This window comes from Pomacea canaliculata, linkage group LG9, assembly GCF_003073045.1.
Source record: "Pomacea canaliculata isolate SZHN2017 linkage group LG9, ASM307304v1, whole genome shotgun sequence".
NCBI lineage: Eukaryota > Metazoa > Mollusca > Gastropoda > Architaenioglossa > Ampullariidae > Pomacea > Pomacea canaliculata.
In genome coordinates this window covers 1,108,482-1,125,569 of record NC_037598.1, presented here as the reverse complement: position 1 = coordinate 1,125,569, position 17,088 = coordinate 1,108,482, and the positions used below count along the sequence as shown (strand labels likewise).

The 17,088-nt window shown below is 41.1% G+C and overlaps 1 long non-coding RNA gene across 1 annotated transcript; it reads left to right on the top strand.

Moving 5' to 3' along the window:
• The first annotated feature begins 10,592 nt into the window (after positions 1-10,592).
• LOC112572768 lies at positions 10,593-17,069 on the top strand. Its single transcript, XR_003101067.1, has 10 exons — positions 10,593-10,728; positions 11,560-11,580; positions 12,563-12,580; positions 12,890-12,916; positions 13,276-13,308; positions 13,981-14,013; positions 14,373-14,986; positions 15,485-15,514; positions 16,007-16,027; positions 16,304-17,069. It is a non-coding gene; the product is annotated as an uncharacterized LOC112572768 (long non-coding RNA).
• Positions 17,070-17,088: the final 19 nt, after the last annotated feature.

The following is a 17,088-nucleotide window of genomic DNA, read 5'->3' as shown; positions in this document are numbered from 1 at the left end:
CGTGGAGTTTGTCTCAAGGCACATTCTTTGTATCTAATGTGAGAATTACTATCACCTGGGTTGAGTTTTCGTGTCCAGGTGCACTTTCTGTAAGACACCTACTCATGCACTTCGAGTGTGAGCTTACTGAGGTTTACCCTTCATTCTTTGTCTATAAAGAGCTAATTTTCCACATTGAACTCTTTTTCCCCTTCAGATAAATCAAACAACTGTACGAAGAGTCAGGATGATTGTAAATAATTATATTGTAATGTGATTGGTTATTACCTATAAAACATGAAATAGAGGTAGATATTTTTTTTTTTTAGCAGAAACTTTTCTCCATGTGCGTTGGCGAATTAGTAGAAGGATAAAAGGATAACAAATGAGGCATGTCTAGTAGTTTGGCTGCTCATGATACAATCAACCCGCAGTTTCCGGATGCACGACTATTAGCCATTCGCCGACTGATTCATTAGACAAGAACGATATAAAAAATCGTATAAAATCTTGTGTGTAGTTTAAAGACAAAACCAGCAAGTGAGAAACAATAACAGGTAACTGGTTCATCAAGGGAAGTAAAAGCGATGAAAAGGGTTGTGCTTCGCTTTCAATTTACCATGCTCTAGAAACGGTGGACCACTTACCTTGAGCACTCTTCCGAGCACTAGGCTACGGGACTTTTGTCGTTTTTCCTCTTTTTTTTTCTAAAGAGTGAGTGTGGTTACTGGTCAGCTGCAAGCAGCGCCCCCGGTGGTAGTTAGCGCTAATTAAGCGTCCAAGAAAGCAAACGTTTCCGTTTTATTCTGCAAGCATACGAATCGCTTTTTTGACGGTTACTTAATTAACTACTCGGCAAATGGCCTTTTGTTTTCCCCCTTATGTCACGACGGGAGGGGGAGAAGGAGAGCATCTCACGTGGAAAAGGTAAAAATAACATTGCAGTTGTGAATGGCAGTGACAATTTTAGGTGCACGTCTGTCGGGTCCCCTCAATTGCAGCCGAAGGTAAATTTGAAGAAGGAGGGTGTCTGCCCATTAACTGCATGCGTGTTTGGCGCCCAGGGTGGATGCCCCGCGCTGCCCCTGAAAGAGCAGGGCAAGAGGGCGTGAGAACAGGGGAGGTCACTGAACGAACGATCTGTGTCAGCATCCAGCATCAGGTGACACAGGCCCCTGGCTCATCATCACAGTTACAGGTGCGGAAACACGATTATTGAGAGAGAGACAGAAAAAAGAAAACTTATTTAACATGCAACAAAATATAGACATACTGTTTCAAACAGAAACAAATTAAACCCACAAAAAAAAAAAAAAAAAATCAAAAACAAAAACAAAATTGAAAATAGGTTTCCCTGATCTGGGGACAGAAAAATCAAGAACCGAATACAGATTGCAAGAGTGATGAGAGACGGGAGTTGGGAGAAAGAGTCAATAAATTAGACAAATCTGAAATTTCGTTCGTTCCTCCCTTCTTCAAACATTTATCTCTATTATTTATTCATTTGCTTATTTATTCTCGGATTGATTTACATATTTATGGGAGATTAGCAGACAGAGATTTATAAGCATATCGAACAAAATTTAAATTAGCAAAGAAAAAAAAAAGCAAGAACTTGAGAAGTAACATTTGTCTGCGGACATTTAAATAAAATATGGATTGACTTGTTTCTTTGGACACGCACAGACAGTCGAAAGATTATTCTAAAATCATATTAGTTCCTCTCGATTTAAGTCGAGCAAACAAAACTTAATCTCACATTTCTGTAACATTTTCCAAAAATACGTTTTTTTCCTTAATTAGCAATTTCTCCTAGAAAATCCTGGCTCACGTTGAAGTATCACGGTGCGTGCTCCAGACCCTCCTCCTCAGCCTACAGGCTCTAAACAGTTACATAAAATCCACCAACTGAAAAGACTGATTAAAAAAGCAAGAAAAATCACTCCCCCCGGCATTATCAACCAGCCCCCCACTCCCACCCCAATAGCCCGAAGAAAGTGGCAACGGTCATTTTTATTTCTTTAAAGAAACAGTTCTCTCGTCTGATCTTTGCCTCAGTCCGACCCTACAATTATGATACGTGGCTGCTCACTTCACTAAAAGATGGTGTTTATCTACCAGAAATCGCTGGCGGGCGCGCGCAGCCCTTTTGTTGACCATTTGGAAATCAGCGTGCGGTGCCAGAAAAGGGCAGCAGGAGCTGAGAGTCCTCAGCGCCAATCCTTTCTGGGAAAGGTCCGTGCGCCGGACAATGGGCTGGAACCTGGTCCGGACAGCAGGCAGCGCACGAGAGGCTGAGAATCGAAGAGTCGACACAAAAGGCCACTTACGGTCCGCCAGCGCGCGGGGACTGGGCGAGTCTTTAAGGAATCTTGCGGGGAGGGGGACAATGCACGAGAGATCTTGCCCTGTAGTCGAGAGGCGAGATTTTTAGCCAGAAACGGTGGAGTGGAACTGGTACAAAAAAGTAGTTCCAGCCTTCTCACTTTCCGCTACCTTCGCCCGTCTCAGCCGCCTAGCCAAAATTTAACCCTTTCCTGCCTGGTCCTTGAGGCGAATGTTAACCCTCTCTTTTCGTCTCTCCATCTATCCATTTCTGTCTATCTCTCTTTCCCCTAACGTCAACCCCATTAAATTATTTTAACATGACAAGTGCATGTCACATTATTGCTGTATCGAAGTCGTGAGCCCACCAGCTTTTTTGCACGAGGGTGCTCCTCATCACTAATATCATCACCTCCTTGAATTCTTTCTGATCGAACGTTATTGGCGCTTCTTTAGCGCGCGCACGCGCGCACACACACATGCTTGCATTAAGTCCAGATTTATTTCATTAGAAAGGAGAGGGGAACAAAAAAAGGAAAATGATGAATTCACTTTCGTTTATCCCAGTGATACAAAGGACTTCATCTTCATCTTCATCATTAAGTAAGAGCTGCGTGTTACAACATTTTTCCTAACGACAAAAGACGATACACAGTTGTCCCTGACAGAATCAGTGACAATGGCATTGAGATTGATGAATACACCTTCATTGATATTAAAATTGTCTGTACCCCTTACATCGACCATTGTGCACCGACATTGATATCAGACCATAACACTCTAGTGTCCGTAACCAGGTTGGCTATACACATTTTATCACCACTCCTCAAAACTTGGGAAGATATGAGAAAGAAAATAAATAAATAATTACTTCACCTGCAACATTTCGCCCAAGAGCGCTGCATATACCTGTATACAGAAATGACAACCACTAGTCTGTTTTTTAGCAAGCTGCTCACCTCTAGCCCAGAGAAAAGTGAATTAAATGTGTGCGTTTGTGCTCCAAGATCCAATAATATTAATGCTTCGTGAAGGCTGATGAAATGCTCATAACCTTATCCACGTTCTTCCTAACCAGCTCTGGGAGTGTTGACTGTCTGGAAATCAGCCGTGAATACTCTAAGTCTCGAGCTTTCACAGGAGCGGCTGACGGCAAGGCAGACAACCTCAGGACTCCGATTAAACATCATCTACCCCGGCCACACTTTCTGACTTCGTTTTGCTCTCACCAATATGCGATTCCGCTCCTCGGGGAGGTGATCTGTAGATACCGCATGTCCACAGCCAAATGGAAGCGCAAATCATCTTAGTCATTACCTCCCCTTGCCATTGGGGTTTGTTCTGAGCACAGGTTCGTGACGTCACGCGGGTGCTTCCTACAGGAAGTCTTCCAAGGACTTCACTCGACAGTACAGACAACTCTGTACAGGGAATTCTCTTTTATTTCGAGAACAATTGTACATGATCGCAAACTTTTAACTTTGTAAACTTTTATCATTTGCTTTACATCAGATTCTCACGGAAATATGTTTTTTTGGTGAGCAGATTTTTTTAGTGGAAATTTTGTCAACTTTTGTGATTTATTGATTTTGATCGCAAAAAGCAGGATATCTTGCCATCAACCTGGCTTTATCATAATCTTTATGAATTGGTCACGACATGGTCCGAGTGTCAAGGAAGTTACAATGAGTTCGTCGTCAGTATTGTTGGCTCTGATAAAGAAATAAACACTGAAAAATTATCTGCCCCAGTCACTTTCAGGCCATCAAAAATCCAGTAATACCCAATAAAAACCATCAGCATGAAGGTTCTGAAAAATGTAATAAGCAATGAAATACTTCCTAACTTTGCTGTGTTTATTGTGACTGGATGTTAATCCCTACTTCCGAAAGCACAACGACAACATTCACTAACCAGCATGTCCAATCCCCTTAAATTCTTCTTGGTCTGTGAAAAGAGATATGCACAGCTCCTTGCTGGGCAGTGTCCCTATCGTTACTCGGACAGCAGGGAGCCTGCACTTGTTTTTATCTGGAACACGTCTTCACTCGCAGATGGTGGTCCGGTGGTACCGTAGTTCGTCCTGAACACAGCTGTCGATCAGGGGGAGGAGGGGAGAGAGAGGGGGAACTGTAAAAGGGTTAATGCATGCTTGCTGTGTGGAGACGGCGGTGGGAGGGGCTCTCGGAGTGTGAGAAAGAAGAGATTACAGCTCATCTCGACCGTCGGTCACAAAACAGCAATCTGCGGCAAGGGCCCTAATGACAAAACGGGTCGAGCGTTGAAAAGGCCCGCCAGCGAGTTGCCGTCCTTTGCCGCCTGATTCCCCCTTTCCCCAACCTCCCCTCCACCCCAGTTCTTGTCTTTCCCCAACACTCGCCCCGTCTCTTCGCTCTGCGATGCCGTTGAATGAGCTGAGAGGGAGGCAGTCTGCCTGCATACAGTTGTCCCACCATGTTGGACAGGAAACCTGGAGTTAGGGTGTGTTATGAAGGGTATCAATATTTCATTATTAACTCTTGCTTATCTCTTATCGTATGCTCCGTTTCTGCTGTGTCTGGTTTCCATTTCTCCTTTTATTACGCAGTCAGTAGAGGTAAAAGTCCATAGCCGCCTGCCCGTAAGAGGAATTAAATGTAAGTGGCTCATCGTGTCTAAAAAGCGTCATACGGAAGGTAGACCCATCCTTTTCTTCCACCGTTTACCTTCTGGTTGCCATGGCAGCATGACGGGTAGAGGAACAAAAGGGGTGTAGCTGGGGGCTGGAAAGGAAAAGTTGCGGGGTTCCATTTCCTGCCCAGAACAAGCTTGGAACCAGCAAACTTTTGCTTTGAAGTCGAAGGTACACCAGGTCAAATAAAATCTGTGGGACAGCGAAACAGTGACTCTTTTCTTTATTCATACTTTTTTTTTCTCTATTTATCAATAGATATATAGACCTAGCTGACTAACTGACCCCTTGAGACAGAAAGTAATATAATGTGCACGCTAATAATCTACACTCACAGGCTTATGTCCGATTAAATAAACAAATAATAGAATGATCGTCAACACCATAGTAAACTTCCATAATCGCCGAAACAGACGGAGAAACGACACGTTTGGTAGCATTCAAACAGCCAGTCCTTTCAAGTTTCAAGGACCCTTGCCGCCGATCCCCTTGCTCGCTTAATGATCCAGATTTCCTAATAATTCAAATCGGGTTGTCTCCCCGACGATCCCGGAACTCTCTAATGTTTGAGGTTATTTCAGTCGGAAGTACCGTGTTTAGTTGAGAAATACAATTACCCCTGTCATAGATCGATTCAAATTGGATTCGAAAAACCTCTCCCTGCCTTAAATCGTAAAGGCGGTGTGTTAACCCGAGGAGAGGCCGCCACCAACACGAGGAGCGTGCCACCCGAGCAAGAGGACTTATTGCATCCGGGCGCCTTAAACATAGAGCATGGAATTAGAGGACAGAAAGAGTAATTTAATCCGAGATCCCTTCATTTGTTGGTCGATGGTCTGATGCAAAAAACTTGCCGAAGATAATTTAGTGCCTCAGCAGTTTTTGTACACGAGTAGTACCGACAATTTATATATCTCACATTTGTCGGTCCATCCGTCTGGACATGTATTGAGAACCACCTATAAAATAATTGTTTCGGTGTAAGTGGAAACAATTCGTTAGCTTCGCTATATATTTTTTTTTATCAGTGTACCAGAGAAAGAAACCCAAAACTATTACAGTTCATGCCCTCATTTTTTTTTTCTGGAAGTGAAATTATTGCAGATCTCAACACGGATACCTCTATTTTGCCGATACTTCCTTCCCAGCCTTCAGGTCTCCTTCGGCGGGTGAGGACTTCTCTTGAAATGTTTGTCTTCCTCTCTTTCCCTCTCTCTCCTCTCCGTTGCCCAAGTTCTTTTTGTCTCTTGTCTTGGCCTCGAGAGGACAGCCTTCCTTTCCGTCGGCCCCTGCGCTTGATTCGAATCAGGCGAGGAAGACATTTTAATTGGAGTTTCTGTCAAGGATTTTGGAAGGGCGTGGTAACTCTGCCAGACGTGCACTAAAAGGCTAAACACTAGTGTGGAGTTTGACCGCTGGCATTATCTCTTCAAGCGATAGCTCACTGCAGAAAAAAAAGTTGACAAATTCTTCTTATTCTTGTCTTTGAAATAACTCGCCCCAGGTGGTGTACGTGTTTAAAAAAAATAAATAAATAAGGGACGAAACACATCTGTATGCTTAAAACTCTTGGAGCTTCTACAGATTGTAAGACAGAGAAGATATCAGTTATTTTTCTTGTCAACAATTTGTTGTTGTTGTTGTCTGTATGATCTAAATATGCGATCATCACACTGCTGTTAAGATGTATTACAGTTGTCAACCCTCGTTAGAAAAAATTCAGGTTTGCGTTGGAAACCTTTTAATCAGTGACCGATACAGGTTATAAGGCTAGTTCTTTCATGGAGGTGGTGATGGAAGGAGGGGAATATGGAGGAGAAAGTCCTCCCCTTGTTAATTGTAACCTGATCTATCGGCCAGTTCTTTGCAGACTACTCTCCTTCATGAAAGCTAACAAGGAAGCTTAACGGAATATTTTAGAAATATTAGAAAAATTAGTTAATTGGCCAAATTAGACACTTTATTTTGAGCTATGGTTGTTCTGGAAGATAATGTTTTTTTCATTGGTGGTTCGTATGAACGTACTGTAGCTGACAACCGAGTGGTTTACAGGACTGGGGTCCGAACACGGAGGTGCCAGGTTAGATACCCGCACTGCCCCTTGAACTTTCCCAACCCCACGCACCCCTTTCCCCAATCGACTTAGCGTTCGGGAATGGGTACCTAGCTCCATAGAGAATTGGGGTAGGCAAAGCAGCGATAAAGAAAAGATAAATACAACCATCACAAAAACTTGGCCCTGAGAAAATAAATGTGATCATTTAACAACTCAATTCCCAATCGAGGAAAAAAGTAAGAGGACGTCTTTACTTTCATTTGTGCATTCGGAAAACTTTCTTTGGCTGTAAGTCAAGTCGCATCAATAAAAACAAACAAAACAAAAAAAAACCAACAAAAAACAACAACAACAACAAACAAACAAAAAAAAAAAAAATGAAAAAAAAGCATCGAACGAAAGCATTTAAAAATTTGTAATAAAATAAACATTAGGGCTTTTTTGCTGTAAACTATTGACAGGGCTGTGTTGTATTCACTTGCCAGCTAAACAATTTACTATTTACTGTTATACTATTTAGGCAATGATGCTATGCGTGATCATGGGAACATTGATATTAAAACGATCAGAATCATTTCTATTGAGATGACGGATCGTGTACTTGAGTAATGTTGACACAGACGTATCAAGTTTTATATTATCGTTACACGGGCGCTTCCCACAGCTTACGATCACAAGGAGGATTGTGGGATTTAAATACGGAGGAAGAACATTTTGTCTTCTGGTAACGAGGTTTAATCCTTCCTGGCAACTAATAGAAAATGACAGTCTGTCAAGCTCATAGAAGATAATGCTAGTTAGGTTTGTCGCCAAAATATTACGAGCGTTTTAAACAATTGTTTCGAAACAAACGCACGTGTGTTGAACTACATTCTTAATTCTGATGTCACGTGGGCAGTTGTTACATCTTCCAATTTCTAAATGAGATATTATCCAATCAGGAGGTCTACTTTTGTGACGTCAGAAATGGTGTCGACCTTCCGAAACTTAGATGGAAGCTGTCATGTACAAAGGTCTACACCCTCGCCAGTAAGCAAGCGTGCGATTGTGAGAATTTGTATTTTCTTAAAATAAAAAATCATTAATAATTTTTGCTCTCCTTTTAAACATAAGACAACAGAATGCATGACACTCGCTCGGTCTCCGTGGCTGTGCATTTGCTGACAGTCGGAGTGTAGAGCATCATCATGGCATATAAGTGGTTTCATCCTCAGAGCAGGCAGCACGTCAGTGACAGAGTCACGTGATGGCCAATGGTCACAAAGAACGTCAGGCAGGAATCTACGCTGAATGGCTGTTTCCCGATGAACGCCAACTTAGCGATTAAAACGAACTGAAACAGGAAAAAACACCGTCTGCGACTCGGTCTGGTGTGAGAGTGCTCCAGAGTACATTCAACCGTAAGCATGCCAACTCACAACGCCCGCGAGCAAACCCATTATAGTCGAGGACCAAAGTTCATCACAGGGTCACAAGTTTATCCCAAACTGGCGTGAGATGCAAACACTAGTTGCATTCACCTTCATCAACACACGCACACACATATTTCTGGCCTGGGTATCCGCTACACTACTCATCCTCCTCTTCGCCAGCTCCAGAGAGGGTGCGAGCTGCCCTAGGGGGCGCTTCTAGCACAAGGGATGTGAACACTCAGACATGCAATCAACGTTTGTTCAATTTGAGTCCACTTCAAACCTGTCCTGCTCTCGGTTCCTGGATGCGCCCAATGAGAACGCTCAGCTGCCAGCACAAAGCGCCCCCACCTCCATACCGACAGACATTTACAGCACACACAATAGGGAGGGGGACACAGAATCCTTCTGGCTATAAAGGCGATGTTAACGAATACAGGCATTTTGAACGTGTAGGACTTGAATAATTTACCTGACTACATATACAGTAAACCACCATACTAATATATATATACTAATATAATCACCAAAATCTACTGAAATCTGATTGTAACTTACAGGGTGGTAGAAGGGAGATCAACCAGTCTTCTTTCATTCCACGAACCCTGACTTCAAACATATGAAGTCAAGTTATTTAATTTAAATATTGAACTAAGGTTTTATTATGTACTGGTCTATCCTTTCCAGTTTCACTAGATCGAGCTTATTCCGCCTTTTTAAACTTGACTGGAGATTTGTAGGGAAGTAACTCTCCTGGTAAGAGCACTCCGTCAGTACACGTGTACCGAGGAAGGCAAAGAAGCTTTAAAATGCATCATTCATATTTTTCTACAAAATTTGTGCAAAAAGCTGCAATAAAGCATAAACAGTCACAATAATTTCATTTCCATAAACAAGTTTCTTAATGGATCACTCACGACTCATAAAGAGACAAAAATAAATGGCCGCCGGTCATTTCGACCAAAACCCAAATCAACCCGGCGATATCGACCCCCCGTGACCTCACGTCCTACGTGAGACAACATCTCAAACCAAAAGTCCAGACTAAATAAATATCCGAGAGTAACATCTGTAACGCCTGCATATATATTTATTGAGAACAAACAACTAAAACATAAAAAATGATTTAAGAGATGTGTCGGTGATATGACAATGCATTTAATGCAAACCTCCTTGCTACAGAATAATGATGACAAAGACATGAAAAAACAAGAATTTAAAAGAAAATCGTCTCATGGACAACTGTGTGATTTATTCTTTGAATGGATATAGAATGATGCACATTTCTTTACGAAACTACAAATTGAAATTAAATAGTTTACGTACATAGCCTTATGGCTTATAGACAAAGTGTGTCTGTTACCCGAGAACAACATTTATTTATGACAGGATTTTATAAAGTTGATACCAAATATTCAGAAATTTCTCACAAATACTTTCTTTATTAGTGGTATGGATGTGAAGAGTTTTGAACTGGCTCTGATAGAAAACATGAAGCAATTCGATGAGTATGGAACCCACTGAGCAAAACGTATGTAAATGGTATAAATATATATTAAAATAAGTAATATAATTGTATAATATTTATTTACTGTTTCAGGGGTTTTTAATTTTATAAATATGTATTGTGCCAAATTGCTATGAACATTTTGTACCCTATTGAACACAATCAAAAAATAATCATATATTTATATAACTAGCTTACATGTTTGCGAAGAATTGAAAGAATTTGTGTCACTGTGTGTGTGTGGTGGTAGTGATGGTGGTGGTGGTGGTGGTGGTGGTGGGTTTATGTTCCCTCAAAAAATAAAATTAAAACCAAAAACAAGAGAAGAAAAGCTTAACTGTTTACATAGCAACAATAACAGTCACTTTTATCCCTGGTGGAATGTTTATATATGTTTACAAGAAATCACACTAAAGGTCATACTGTGCAACGGTCACTATCAACACTGTCGTTATTTTTAATTATTTGTTTATTTGTTTATCGTCCTCACTAGGTCTCAGTGTTCTTAATGAATGTTCCTGACACCATCGTGGCGAAGTGTGCTTCCTCTCTGTTAAGCTCATCGACGCACCAGGCAGATAAGTGCGATTGGTGACGCCAGGAGGCGCGACAAGCTGCGACACGTGACGTGGGCGATGAAGATAACTGGCGACGTCTCTTGGCGACGTTAGCAGCAACCGTCAGTCGTGCGTTCAGCAGCAGCCGCCGAGGATGCATGTGGGTCGCTGTCTCCTTGTCGCTCTCCTCGCCTTCACCTTGGTGTCGTCTGCCAGGGCAGGTAGGCAGGTGTTTCCTGGCTTGCCGACATGTTACACAGTTTGTTTGTTTGTTTGTTTGTTTTTGTTTGTTTGTTTGTTTGTTTGTTTGTTTGTTTGTTTGTTTGTTTGTTTGTCAGTCCTCTGTCATTATTTGTCGAGAAACACGAAGCGTCAATGAAGTAAACAACTACATAAATATAATTCAACTTTAGTCACAATGCCTACATTTCCCTTCATTCAAGGCCTTAAAGAAGTCAGGGTATAAAATGTTTATTACTGTTTCTGAAAGGAAAATCTTAATGAACTTTATAGAAAATAAAAATGAAGTCTTGTTTGTGTGAGAAGTCCTGCTGTTTGACTAGCTGTTACTGAGATTGTCATTAATATTTTGTCAGATATGACAACTTGATATTTTTGACTTCACTCGAGTTGGTCACGAATGTTGTAGCTCGCTGTTATTCTTACATCATCTGACTTAAGGGCGGAAATCTTCAACATTAACTAGCAATTATCATGTATATCTAATATATATACATAAGTAATATGTGAAATGTAATATGTATCTCTCTATCACACACTTTCTAGGGCAACTTTTTCAACTCAACACTCACACTCACACTCACACTCACACTCACACTCACACTCACACTCACACTCACACCCACACTCTCACTCACACCCACACTCACACACTCACACTCACACTCACACTCACACTCACACTCACACTCACACTCACACCCACACCCACACCACACTCAACACTCACACCCACACACACCCACTCACACTAACGCTCACACTCAACATATCTGTGAGTCATCTCTAATTTTCTGTTTACTATTTTACAGACGAAGAAAACATAGATAATGGTTTGTATACAGAACCTTACTGATAGTTCAAGACGCATTCACTCGCTCTCTCCCCTCTTTTACTGACTCCCAACCCAGTAATACCTCCCAGTAATACCTCCCAGTAATACCTCCCAGTAATACCTCCCAGTAATATCTCCCAGTAATACCTCCCAGTAATACCTCCCAGTCCCTGAAACATCCTAATAACCAGTCATCGTTCCTGAGAGATGCATCTCTTCAACCATCGCCATCACACCTGAGCTCCAAGAGGACACCTGTTCCGGCTATCAGTGGATGCGCGTGATTAGCATGCGCCTCCAAGCATGACACGGTTCCATGACCGCACCACCGAGCTCTGCCACCGTTGCCATAGCTTCTTCCTCAGTCGTCACATCCGCTGCCGCCGTGGTTGGTGACGTAAGCAGGTTACCGCTTGACTCCGTCAGCTGACACCCATTTGCACATCCGTTCGTGCAGACTTACCAACACACTGGTGTCCTCTCTCACACACTCTGTGAATGAGGGAGATGAGGTGAACTGAGAGGTTGAGAATGAGCATGCGCACTAAGGCTTTTAACCCTTGACAGTTTCCGCCAGTTATGCTACCCTGCATACCTTGTGATGAAGAAAATATTCAGGAGAGTAATAAATGGTTTTGTTTCTGTTTTTAACTCTTTGTATAGCATCTCTAGACCATAGGCTTACTCTGTTTGAGCGAATATTTTATGTGATTGCTTGTGACTGCTGACTGCGGTCTTCGTGCACGAAATTCACCTTTAGCCAACTTGAATATGTACGCACGGGGATATATAAATCATGCATTTATATTCTTATATATTTGCATACCTTTCCGTAGTATTGAGGCCATGATGACATAAAAGTGAGTTGTTGTTTTTTTTAAGTATATCACCTGACATATAGATAAAAACAAAACTTTACATACACATACATATTGTCATGTAAACGGGTGTCATACTCTTTCTCTCTTGTTTCTTTACAGATCCAGAAGTTGGAAATAGTAAGTAATAACTGCTTTGGCTTACTGACAGTCGACTAAGTCCACACACACACACACACAGACTAATGTGGACATACTTAACATATGATGAACTTCTTCACAAGTTTCACATTTTCTCATCATTTATTCGTACTTCCGTTCTGCACAGTGGGTGGATCTAGTCCACCCGTGCTCGCGACAGGTGTATTTACGAGTCAGTTTCACTAAACTAAAACATGTTTACACTTTCGATTTCAACACCTACTTATCCGAAGAATAGGCGAATATGTAATATATTGAATATATTCTTTTGTTTACATTTCTTTACAGAGAATGCAACTGAGACCCCTCCGAATGGTGAGTTTTACAAATTTATTAGAGACAGCCTCAATTACTTGAAACAATTACAAGCATCCAACAGACGACCTCTCTAGTTTGCTATAAACGTATTCTTGCTTACTAATTCAGTCATTATAATATCATAGAGTATCTATCCTACCTATCTGTTCCTTCTAGAACTCTCTTGCTCTTTTGACAAGTAGGAGATGACAGGACTATGTGTTCTCTTGAAAAGAATACACCTTTGTGTAGTCAGCTCTACAAAGGACAAACAGTCTGACTTGTGCCACATTCAGACAGAAACAAAAGTTTGTATACAGATAAACATGTTGTCATGTAAACAGGTAACATACCATTTCTCTCTTCTTTCCTTCCAGATCCCAGTGTCAATAAAACAGTAACCGGAAAGCGTAAGTAGTATCTTCCCTTCCTCCGAAGTAAGACTCGACATACACATCTATCCCTCCAACATCACAACATCTTCTAAACATGTGTTTTCACTTATTAACAGTCAGTCAAGTCTCTCTCTCTCACACACACACACGCTCGCACGCACACACACGGACTGATGCCGGCATACATAATATATATATATACATAATATAACTTCTCAAGGTTTCATCCTTTTTAATCATTTATTTTATTAATGTTTTGCTCAGAAAGTGGATCTAGTCCACCTGAGCTCTCTACAGGAATAACAATGATTCACTTTTACTAAACTAAAACATGTTTTCACCTTCGATTTGAAGGCCTACTTTATCTGAAGAATGGCGAATAGGTAATATATTCTTTTGTTTGTTTTTTTTTTACGGGGCTGAAAGTGTAAAAATCAACGACAATGGTAGGTTTTACAAACTCATTAAAGACAGTCTCGGGTACCTTACAGGAAGCATCGTATGGACGACCTTTTATTTTGCTATCTTATCTCTCATTTGTCCCATACATCGGAGAAGTGAGCTGCTGTAACATTCAGGCGTCTAGTCGGTGTAACTACAAGGTGTACCAGTAACAAAGTTTATATACAAATATACATGTTATCATGTAAAAGGGTAACATAGTCGTTCACTCTTGTTTCCTGACAGCACCCAAGGGCGATGATACAGAACCCGAAATTCGTAAGTAATACTTTCCCTTCCTCCCAGGTAAGACTCGACATACACACCTATCACTCCAAGATCACAACATCCTTCTGAACATCTGTTTTCACTTATTATCAGTCAGTTCACACACACACACACACACGGACTGATGCCGACAAACACAACATGTAATGGACTTCACAAGTTTTTCACACTTTTATCATCATTTATTCGTTTTTCCGTTTTTACAGTACGTCGATCTAGTGCACTCTCTACAGGTGTGAAAACGATTCATTTTCACTAAACTAAAACCTGTTTACACTTTCGATTTGAAGACCTAATTCGTCCGACGAATGACGAATATCTAATATATTCTTGGTTTTATTTCTTTACAGCCCTCGACAGTACGAAATCCCGGATGTAGGTTTTACAAACTCATTAAAGACAGTCACAATTACTTTAAAAAATATGAAGCGATGGTGGTGGTGGTGATGATGATGATGATGACGACGACGACGACGACGACGACGACGGTGATGATGTCAGTTACAAGAATCGCATAATGAGAAAGATCGTATTCTATATAGAAAATATTTCACATGACTGTGATGTTTGCTTTTTTGCATTTTCATTTTTTTGTTTCTTCTATGTGTCAGGCAAACATAGTTCAATACCATGTCTGTAAAATGTACACCGTTTTTCTCATTTAAAAAAATGCAGATTCTCTCATTCTTTCTTTCGACCGGTCGGTCCGTCCATCCGTCCGTCCGTCAGAACATCTATCTCTAACGTCTCTCAAACATCGGAGACGGGAATTTTTGTAACACACGACCTCTGACCTGTTTCGCTACAAGCAGACTGACATACTGATGTACGATACGGCCATTCTTGTTATTATTATTATTATATTTATTAAGCTGCAGTAAGTCGTGAGAATAGGTAATATATAATATATTCTTTTGTTTACTTTTATTTACAGGCGCTCCCACGGAGAAACCCAAGCCCGAAAGTAGGTTTACAAACTACTCAGAAACAGCTTTGATTATTTACAATAGGAGCATCAGAAGGACTTGTCTTTTATTTGCTACAGGGGTATTCTTGTCTATTAATACAGTCATTTATCATTTCATGAAGTGTATACATCCTACCTATCCGTTTCTCTACGAATTTTCTTGTTTCCTAACTTTTTATTTTTTTTATTTATTTATTTTTCTAGCAGACAAACAAGGACAAACATTAATACCACGCCGATACCACGTAACAAGCGTTTCATTAAAAAAAATACTGTTTTTCTTTTTTTTTCGATCTCTCGGTAACATCACTTATCTCTTAATATCTTTCAGACATTGTAGAACTGAAATTTTGTAACACATACCTCTAGCCTGTTTGGCTACAATCAGACTGACATACTGATGTATGACACGGCCGTTGTTGTTACTATTAAGTTCCAGTGAAGACTGAGAATGGCGAATATATCACAGATTCTTTTGTTTACATTTCTTTACAGCCAATGGCCCTGGGAAAGGCAAGGACAATGGTAGGTCTTATAAACTAATTAGTAAAAACTAAATTATTTAAAACAATAGAAAGCATCCACGGGAAAACCTTTTAGTTTGCTGTCAGCGAGAAGCGGATAGCCGAGCGGTTAGATCGCTGGCATACTCAGCAACTGAGAGCGCGCAGGTTCAAAGCCCGATTAGCGCAGCAAGCTTCCCCCAGTCCACCCGGCTGGCGACAATGGGTACCTGACTATAGAGGGTTGGAGAGGGTAAGGCAGCGAGGGAGAGGCGGACACCACCCTCATGTAAAGCTGGCCCCGAGACAAATGAGGTTTGTAACACCTCAGCCTCACCCCTCTTCAAAGACCTGAAAGGGTCAGGGGATGACCTTTTCCTCACCTTTTAAGTGTATTTTAGTTAATTAATTCAGTCATTTATTATTTCTTAAAGTATATATCCTACCTATCCGTTTCTTCTCTGAAACAAATGGCGAATTTGTAATACATTGTTGTGATTCTATTTCTCTACAGATGACAAAAAGGTCACCCCGCGTAAGTGTTAAAAACTAATTAGAGACAGTCTACTTACTTAACACAATAGAGAGCTTCCTACAGACGAGCCTTTTATTGTGGTAGAAGGGTATTCTTGTTACAAAATAGTTTTCTTTCCTAACATCGCCTGTCTCTCTACATCGCCTGTCTCTCATCGCTCTTGGACATTAGAGAAGTGTGAATTGTTGTAACACTCAGACGTCCAGCCTGTGTAGCTACAACCACACTGACATACTGATGTCTGACACGGCCATTGCTGTTGCTGTCACATTCCAGCAAAGAAGAGTGGTGCAAGTTCAAGGGTCACTGGTGCCGCATGGCTGCTGACCCTCATTGTAGCCGCGGCCATGTCCTTCCTGGACTGAGGGTGTTGAAAGACTTGTGGAAGGTCCTCTTCTCGCAATCTTCAAAGCCTAGAGAACCTGCAGTGTACACCTGGAACTAAATCTTTCTTTTATCAAGATAAATAGCATTAATAATAATTATGATGTGAGTGGGTGGGTAGGTTGGTAGTTCGGTGAGTTAAAGGATGGATGGGTGGATGGATGGGTGAGTGAGTGAGTGGTAATACAACATTTTTCTCTCCATTGGTATAATTCGTTCCACGAAGTTCACTCAAAAACAAATCTTTTTTTAATTTTTAACCGGATTTGAAGTTATCCTCTTTTTCGATGGTGTTGTCTGGAACATGTTATCCGCAAGATAAAGCTAGAAACAGATTTCTCAGGTGATGAGAATCAGCCACATACACCATATACAAATAAGCAGGACAGAGCCGTTATGTAACTTCTTCAACAAGATTGATAAGAACTGACACAGGAAAATGATTTCCTGCTCCTAGAGCCTCCTGCTGTCTCCTACTGTGTCTGAACGATGCTTGTAGCACTGCAAGGTGTCACGTGATCAAGGGTACCTTGTGTAATACAGTCTGATTGATGTGAGCGATAATACAGCATCTTAATCAATGTTATTTATTATGAATGCACCAAGGGATTCCACCTCATCGGCAGCTACTTCGTTGGGAAATAAAGATTGTCTTGGATATCTGGTGTTTTTCTTTG